This window comes from Amphiprion ocellaris, chromosome 1 (assembly GCF_022539595.1).
Source record: "Amphiprion ocellaris isolate individual 3 ecotype Okinawa chromosome 1, ASM2253959v1, whole genome shotgun sequence".
Taxonomy (NCBI): domain Eukaryota; kingdom Metazoa; phylum Chordata; class Actinopteri; family Pomacentridae; genus Amphiprion; species Amphiprion ocellaris.
Genome location: NC_072766.1, coordinates 24,897,910 through 24,907,430, shown reverse-complemented (window position 1 = coordinate 24,907,430; position 9,521 = coordinate 24,897,910). Strand labels below are relative to the sequence as shown.

Sequence of the window (9,521 nt, the reverse complement as noted above, 5' to 3'; positions counted from 1 at the left end):
ATAAGACAGAAGGAAGTAGGATTTCAGAAAACAGACAAAAATGTCCATCAAAAGTCAATAATGCACCTCTACATAGTCTAATCGTCTCCAGCAGCAGCTTCGTATTTCTGATTGAATCTAATAACAACATAGTAGAAATGTATAAAGTTTGGAGGATGGTGTCCTTAGTTAGCCTTTCAAAAGTCAACACTGAATGTGTCAAAAATGGATTTAACTGTGTGTCTATCTGATCTAATGTAAGCTGCAATTGGTCATATGTCCAGCAACCTAGCTTACACTAGTAACTGCATGACTTTCTATGCCCAGGGTCACACTGTAAAAAAACAAACAAAACAAAACAGAAAAAAAAAAACATCATTGTGGTTACAGGTTTAAAATGTTTTGTTACTGAGTTGCATATTCACTCAATAGTATTTGAAAATCTAGATGCTACTATAGTTCATGGTAATGTTAGTAACTATAGCTTGCTCTGTGTTGGATTGTGAATAAGTGCAAAATTTGCAGAATATATCATATATGATATGCTCAGACTACCTAGCTCCACACATCTATGCTGTAATAGTATTAAAAATGTATTGATTTTCTCGCTGGGTTTGGTTTAGATGCCTTCATTGCTTTATTCCCATCCATTTATCCACACATCCATTCATCTATCCATCCATTATTTGATTATTCCCTCTGCTTATCCAGGGGTTGGGTCTTGATGGCAAAAGGCTAAGCAGTTTATTCCAAACTTCTCTCTTCCCAGCAGCATTACAGTTCCTCTTAGAGGTCCCTCATCATCTGCAGGCCAGATAAGATATGTGAACCCTCCAGAAAGTTCTGGGTCCTTCCAGTTGGGAGTGCCCATCAAACCTCCAAAATAAAATGCCTATAAAGCTTCCAAATCCAATGCCCAATCCACCTCAGCTAGCTCCTTTTGAGCCAAAGACACAGCATCTCTACTTCAAGATCCCTCTGTATGTCCAAGCTCTTCACTTTGTCTCAGGAGAAAGCCTATTTCAGTCGCTTATATTAAAACGTTCTTTTTTGGTCACTATTAAGAGCTCATGACCATAGGTCAACTTGGAATGCAAATCGATTGTTCTCAGCTCCCTCTTCTCCTCAGTGGTCTGGTACAGTACCCACATTACTCCTGATATACCAACTCGTGTCCATCTTCAATCCATTTCCCAGTCACTCATGATCAAGATCCTGAGATACTTCTTCGCTTGAAGCAGCAGCTCACTCTCGACATAGAGGGAGGAATCCACCAGTTTCTGGAAGAGGACATGGAATACCTCTTTCTTGTTTTTCTTGTTTCAGTCTTGTGACAAATCAAGCAATACTTTGGGTTTGGTTTAGCTCCTGTTCTTGAGGAGAACCACTAATATTAACTACATATGATATCACTGACAGTGCTATGATGTGGCTGTGGAGAAAGGCAGCACTTTTAGTTGACCAATCAGCAGCCACACAGAAGCATGAATTGACTCCTGTTTTTGTTCTAGATGGACAAAATTGAAGTTACATTTCACACATTTTTTTCTTCAATCTCATCGCCTCAATACATTCAATTGTATATAAAATCATAGATGCTAAAGTTCCAAGACTCAGCATTAGTTTTTAGAGAATTTTTACATCAATACAGAAAGAACTGTGAGGGAGACACTTTCATTTAAATACACAGTCGTTTACAATCAATTCTACAATTTCATTTAGCAGACATTTTTAACTAAGGCGACGTACATCTGCTCCTGTGTACCTGTTGCCTGAAATTAGCAATGAGATCAAAATTCTTTAACAATTTTTTACATTTCAACTATTTCATTTAGCAGACACTTTTATCCAAAGGGACATACATTTGAGAGTAGATACAACACAAGCAAGGATCTAGTCAGGAGAAAACAACCTGGATAAGTGCCATAAAACAAGTTCAAGTGTGATAGAACCTTGGTGCCTGCAATCAGTGCGTGAGGTTATAGGAATTTTCTTTTTCCTTTCTTTTTTGCAGTCTGTCAGTGAAGAGCTGGGCTTTTAGTCTTTTTGTTAAAGACTGAGAGGGACTCTGCTGATTGAACAGAGTTTGGTAACTCGTTCCACCGGGGAACCACAGATGAGGAAAGTCTTGGGCCCTGTTGTGGTGGTTGTATCAGGGGCCTTTTGTTGGTGAAGCGCAGTGAGCAGTAGGGAGTGTAGACCTAAATGAAAGAGTTCAGGTTAGAGGGAGCTGTTTTCATTCTAGTTTGGAATGCAAGAGTCAGAGTTATAAATTTTATGCAGTTAGCAACTGGAAGCCACTGTAGTGATCTGAACAGCGGAATGACATGTTCTGTTTTTGTCTGGTTGAAAAGCCGACATGCTGCTGTTTTTGCTTTCTTTTATTATCTTCTTCACTCGCATGGTCTTTTCTTCACTTCTTAGTGTGGCGTCACTAAATTGGATCTACAAACCAACCCTGAACTTTACTGTGTGTGAATTATTTTGTACACAAACTAACACTCAAAGCTCCCCAAGAAAGTCTCCAGAAAAGCTTTCTCAAAAATAAAAAACAGAGTCTTGGCACTTAAAGTACTATCCATAATTTTATTCCAAATTAAATGTGTTGAAGCACAGAGCCTGAACAAGAGAAAGTATGTATCTGTCTAACTACTTACAGTCTGGACTGTGGTTGCATTGCGATGTTGCTAATAAGTTGCTTATTACAGCAGATCATTAATCATACAGTGACTTCTTTAGAAAGCTTTAACTACTTTACATTAAAATGAGTTAGCAACATTGCACTACAATACAGACGGAGAATTTTGAAAGGTACATTTGAAAGGTGCATCTATATTTAGCTACACTGTGAGTGAGGCCTCTGTACCTCAATGAATTCCAAGCCTAAATAAAGGTTGAATCAATGAATGAAGACATAATTTTAAATATGTGTTTGTGAGGTGCGTTGACAGCGTGTTAGTAAATGACAGACATTTTTCTCAGCAGAAGTCTTGACTTGTGACAGCAAAAAATGCACGGATGTAATTAACAACTTGTTAGATCACTAACATGGTCCAATTTGACAGGCAAAATTGATTTTGATTTTAATGTACAGCAAAAACATTTTCAAATAAATCATTATACATTTGCTGTTTTATACAAACTACAAGGGCTTCCATGTTTGTAGTCTTACATATTAAAGTAGAGAATCAAAAATTGCATCTGTAATTTCTTTTAATTTACTGTAAGTTAAATGTTGTTTTCTCCCAATGAAACTATGCCAACATAAAGTACAGTGAAGCCTGAGTGTCTGTAGAGTGTACAAACACGTAATCAGATGGTAACTGTAGTGGCAGGAGTACCATTAGCCTTAATAGACTGCACCTCAATTAAGTGGGGGAGAATGGCAGCTGTCTGCAGTGGAGAGAAAGGGGGCAGTCGCAGTAACCTTTTTGACATGTTGTCGGGTAGAAAAAATGACATGGTCTGACGCTTTAACCAATGAATCACATCTGTGACATTTGGTCCATAGAGATTTTTTCACACACAGTGTGGTAGCTAGCACCACCCCCGCACTAGCAACTGAGCAATAACAAGGCTCAGAAAAGAAAAGTTCAAAAATGTAGATAATGAAGCACTCGGAAACAATAACTTTTTACTGTACTTTGCCTGTTTGATCATTCATTCGGTTTAACGAAGTTGTGTAATGTTAAGTAGAATGAGTGTTGCATGTATGTGAGCAGTCATTTAAAGGTGGAGTCAGCGATACACTTTTTCTCTAATTCAGTGAATATTTCCACATAGTTCGAAAGCATGCACTGAAAAAAATTCATAGAACAACTTAAATGAACTTGTTTTCTATTCAATGTGTGCTGCTTCCCAAAACACATACCACATGCAAGTGTTGTTTTAATTTGGACAATTTAAATCTTTTCTGACATCAGTCTCAAAACTTTCCTCACTATTATTGCCCCTCAGATCTCCTCCAAAAACAAACAAAAAAAAAGAAAACAAAGCAAAAAAAAACCTTCACCCACTTTAATCAGTGCCCTGTTCCTCCAAGACGTGGCATTTAACAAAAAGAGCCCTCTGTACCTCCATCCCCTCTGAACCCATGTCTTATTGAGGCTTTGGTGTAAAAGTCGATAAATTGTTTTAACCAGGTGTCGATTGGATCGGGTCTCTCAGCGTCTGGCAGGAGGAAGATAAGAGCTCTTATCTCTTTCCGACAAATCTGCAACCTCTCTCCGTCCTCCCCATGACTAGACTGGAGGAAAGGGGAAAGAGAATGAAAGAGAGAAAAGACTACAATAAACAGCTCAGATAATGGCGATGATGAAATTACAAAGTGTAAAAAACAAGATGAAACACGATAAAGTCATTAAAATGAATTGGTAGAATGCAATAAAAAAAGGAAAGAAAAAGAAAAAACAACTAAATTTATTTGTAATTAAGTAATTAAAGAAGAAGTACACTTTTGTACTTTTTAAAAAAAAAAAAATCAGCATGTGTTCCGTGCTCTTTTGCAAAATGCAGCTGCTGTTTGGAACCCCCATACAAGTGTGCAGTAAATAAGACTAGACTGTATTTTACGAAGGAAAACTGGCTGCAGCAAATTGAATTGAGCAGACAATTTAGCACAGGGAGTGGCATGCTGAACTAACAACTGTTACTATTATCCTTCTGACATAAAAATGTTGGTAATCAGCATGTCCAGCTGTCTTGACAGCAGACACTGTGTGATTTTACCCTAGAGTATTTTTGTTGTCAGAGGTACTGTGTAAGAAACTATGTTTTTGGGCTTATGAAATTTGGAAAAGTGATCCAAATAAGCACAATAACAGGTCAGCTGTCAACAAAGAAGCTTCACAGGTACAGCATTAAACACCTAAAGCTGGACTTGCTAAATTTAGGGCCAAATACTCAAAAGCGCTACATTGTATGGGTCATTCCAGAATTGGGGGACATTTGGGCTTCAAAATTTTTGAAAAATAAACCTTCTCTTTTGCAATTTTCTGCTACATATTCATCAATAATAGGTGATAAACTATCAAAGGTTTGATTGACTCAGCTTACACATCAGTGGTACCATTTTTATTACATATTTTATTTGTTGTTTGCTAACCCTACTCTAATCACAGGAATAGGGTTGCAAATCCATGCTAATGTTAGAGTTTTCACAGGAGTAAAAGCTAGACATTTAGCTAGCTGTTACTGCTAACTAAGAGGACAAAATTAGTGGTGGAAAAAAGTAAAGAAAAACTAAAGAAATGGTCTTTTCCTGATAATAAGCATAACAGGGCTGCATGAGGTAGAGTGAGACATTCAGTCAAGGCTGACAATGTTCTGAAAATATGAAAAATAGAAGAGAGGACGTACCTTTGCTCTTCCCATTCTTTTACAAAACTGTTTGATGATGTTAATTCTAGTGTATCATGTGATTCACTGTTTTCTTCTTCTTCTACCTGCTAAAAAGGTTTTGCTAACATTTTATGGGACACATAACATGTTAGCATGCATGATAATTATTTAAAATATTATGTTGATTAAAAAACTGTTCCCACAATTACAAGAGACATCAATGAAAAAAAATAACACAAAAAGGAGGTTTAGATTTCATTTTAACTGTTTTATTTGAGATTCAATTTGGTCATTGGGGTGGGACAAGAGAAAAATGGCATTGTAGGGGAAACTCCAGACTGCATGTTTTAATATTTTATACATGGATTACTTAAAAGTTGATGTAGGATGTAAAATGTCCTCCAATTGTGGAATGACCCATATTCAATTCAATTCAATTCAATTTTATTTATATAGCGCCAATTACAGTCAAATTGTCTCAAGACGCTTTATAGAACCCATATCCATATACCTGACCCCCAGAGCAAGCCCTAAGGTGACAGTGGCAAGGAAAACACCCTTTTAACAGGGAAAAAAAGGAGGGGGCTGGGGAACAAGGAACATACAACACACAATTGGATACATGTATAATAAGCTAGATGATACATAGAAAGTACAAGCTGAGATTGAGTCATAGTTTACTGCTATGGTGTACGGCTCTGGCATTAAATATACTACATATATAGCTGGTAGTAAAATTCAAGCAGTATGTAAGAGGGCATATCAAGTATAGTGAGGGTGATGCAGAGTCAACTGGTGGAAATGGGCAGCTGGAAGCAGTGGGCTGGAGGAAGGTCAGCAGCAGCATCCCACAGATGGAGATTAGGCCAGTTGGTGGGAGAACAACCACACATCTGATGCATCCAGCTCTGGGACCAGGGACACTTGGAGAAAGGACACAGAAAGAAACAGAGTGAATGTAATGCAATAATGGTATATATAGTAAATACATAGGTAGTTAGAGAAGGGCTCAGTGCATCAAGAGAGGTTCCCCAGCAGCCTAGGCCTATAGCAGCATAACTAGGGGCAGACTAAAGGGACGTCAAGAGGGGAAGTCAGTTGTGCAAATGAAAACACCAGCTCACCCCGTCAGGGTCACCCAGTCAGCCCTAACTATAAGCTTTGTCGAAAAGGAAGGTTTTAAGCCTGGTCTTAAAAATAGAGAGGGTGTCCACCTCCCGAACCCAAACTGGGAGCTGGTTCCACAGGAGAGGTGCCTGATAACTGAAGGCTCTGCCTCCCATTCTACTTTTAGAGATTCTAGGAACAACAAGTAAGCCTGCAGTCTGAGAGCGAAGAGTTCTGCTAGGATAATATGGTACTATCAGGTCTTTAAGATATGATGGAGATTGGTTGTTAAGAGCTTTATATGTCAGAAGAAGGATTTTGAATTCTATTCTAGATTTAACAGGGAGCCAATGAAGAGAAACCAATATAGGAGAAATATGATCTCTCTTGCTAACTCCCATCAGTACTCTGGCTGCAGCGTTTTGGATCAGCTGTAGATGTTTCAGAAAGTTATTGGGACAACCTGATAATAAGGAATTACAGTAGTCAAGCCTAGAAGTAACAAATGCATGGACTAGTTTTTCTGCATCACTCTGAGACAGGATGTTCCTGATTTTTACAATATTTCTCAGGTGGAAAAAGGAAGTCTTTTATGTCTTTTGTGAGAAATGCCTCTATGACCTTGATAGAAAACATCACAAGGAATCTGACTGCACCAACACTAGCAACTGTTGTTGTCAGTGGGATTCTGTCGTGGATCGCGTATCGCTGTAAATATCGCTGCCACAGGGAATTGCAGGACAGCCTGATGTCCCGTTGTTTCATAAAAGATGGTCCAGTGTATCCAATGGTAAAAAAAAAAAAAAAAAAAAAAGATAAGATAGGAAGCATTGTAGCACGTTTCCTTGACATTTAGAGAATTTAATTAGCTTTTATTGTGGCTGCCACCTACTACTGGGTAATTTCACTCAATTATAGGAACCTCCTTAAGTTAAAAAAAAAACGACTATTCAACCACTACCTTCTCCTGATTCTCTCAGTGCAGTGGTTTACCAAAACCTGCATTGAGAGATTTTTCTTGTCTTTTTTCTAAGCACAGTGGAAGTCAGAAACTGCAGTCTCACAGCAAAATGTGTTTAACTGTAGTCTACCTTTTTTTTTTAGCTCCTCAGACGAGTGTCAGATTTTTAATCCCCTGCTGACATGTCCATATGGTTTTTAATGTGTTGGAAGACACATCATTAGTGAAATAAGCAGTCAAAGCCATGTCATAGCATTTCTACCTTGAAACTGCAGTGAACCGCTGGCAGTCTCAAAAGCATAGATTTAAAACGTTGGGGTTTCATATGCAGCAAACCTTAAGAACCTATCCTATCAGCTTGCAGGACAGGGCCTTCTGTATCAATATTTTTCTTCAGTTTCAGCTTCCAGCTCAAGCACGTAGGGTTTATTAACCCCATTGTGCAGTGTTGAGTAGTCTTACAGTGTTTGACAGAGTTGTAGGTGAGCTGGTGTAGATGGAGAGAGAACGATGTGAAGTCAGTCAGGTGATTCCAGTGCATAGTGTTTCAACAGGAATTTGTATGTCAGTAGGATGAAATAATAATTGCAATTTCAGAAGTAATACAAAATAAATCTACAAAATTGTCTGTACAGTATGAAGGCTACTCTCTGTAGTGACCTTCTTAACTGAGCATGAATGCAGTCAGGCAATAGTGAATGACAGGTTAGTGTTTCCACGTCTAACCACCACCTTATTGCGGTACGATCATGACATGTTCTGGTGCAGGATAAAATAAAAAATAAAAATTGGGCTGGACTGTATGGAGGACTAAAAGTGCCAAAATTAAATAAATAAATACATCATTAAATAATTAATTAAATATGTCATTAATTAATTAAAATTGGAATTAAATATTTCATTAATTAATTAAAATTGGAATTAAATATTTCATTAATTAATTAAAATTGGAATTAAATACTTAAATGTGTTATTAAATAAATATATCATTAAATAATTAAATATGTCATTAATTAATTAAAATTGGAATTAAATATGTCATTAATTAATTAAAATTGGAATTAAATACATAAATGTGTTATTAAATATGTCATTAATTCATTAAAATACCAATTCATTTTAAGTAAAAAACATATTTCATTATTTCACTATTTAATTAATTATTTCATGGTCCTTGTGTTGCAGTGGATCATGAATTTATTTTATCTGTCAACCTCGCCCGTCAAAGTCGGTGGGCGGATCCTAACACCTGATTGGTTACCCTGCACATCAAGTCAAGGCAAATCGATTCCAGATAATGGATTGACGCAGAGCTTGTGAACACATTCCGATACACTGGGTGGCGCTATTCACCTCTACGTTGGTTTGGATACTCAATAAAACAAAACTTTATTAGCAACTGCTAAAGACTCGGTCCTCTTTCCCAAATGTTGATACATGCGGTGCAAGACAAATTTTCCTTTAGCATTTCCTTTAGCATCTACTCGGCGCGCCACGGCTCGTCTCGGTTTAGTTGTTTTTCCATTACATTGAGAACCACCTCATCGTGGGTTGAGTCGTCATAGCACGGTGGCCCGAAAGTCCCTTACCGTCATTTCTGTGCGACACAAACGCAATGCAACAATGTACGTGGAGGCGATAGTACACCTGCTGCTCGGTCTGTGGCTTTCTGTCAGATTCAGAGTAATAGAAGAGTCGGAGAAAGCTGAGAGCGGCGAGTCGAAACACTCAGGAGACACACAGGAGAGTTTGGGAGGCGATGCAGCAGTATCAAGCCGAAGACGAGGATATGAACGAGACGACATATGAGGGTAAGCTAATGCTAGTTCGCTAGCTATCGTGTATCAGTCCTGTAATGGCTGCAGTTTGTCGCTATTAGGTATTAAAATATGTATGCTGTGTATGTGTTTCAGATGCTCTCTGATGAGACTTCATGGGATTTACCTGAAGCAGCAGCACATGAGCCTGCAGTGGCACAAGGTGTAGAGGAGGAGGGCAGAGATGTACAGGATGCACTGATGCACTACGTGTCATGCAAAGTTATTCTTCTTGTTATACTTGTGTTTTTCTGTCCCCGGACCGCTATTGTTTTCTTTAATGCAATTCTGACAATAAACTTTTGTAGATGTGTCTA

At 38.1% G+C, this 9,521-nt stretch overlaps 1 long non-coding RNA gene across 1 annotated transcript; it reads left to right on the top strand.

Moving 5' to 3' along the window:
- The first annotated feature begins 8,196 nt into the window (after positions 1-8,196).
- On the top strand, positions 8,197-9,521 carry LOC129349058 (uncharacterized). Its single transcript, XR_008601900.1, has 2 exons — positions 8,197-9,198; positions 9,301-9,521. It is a non-coding gene; the product is annotated as an uncharacterized LOC129349058 (long non-coding RNA).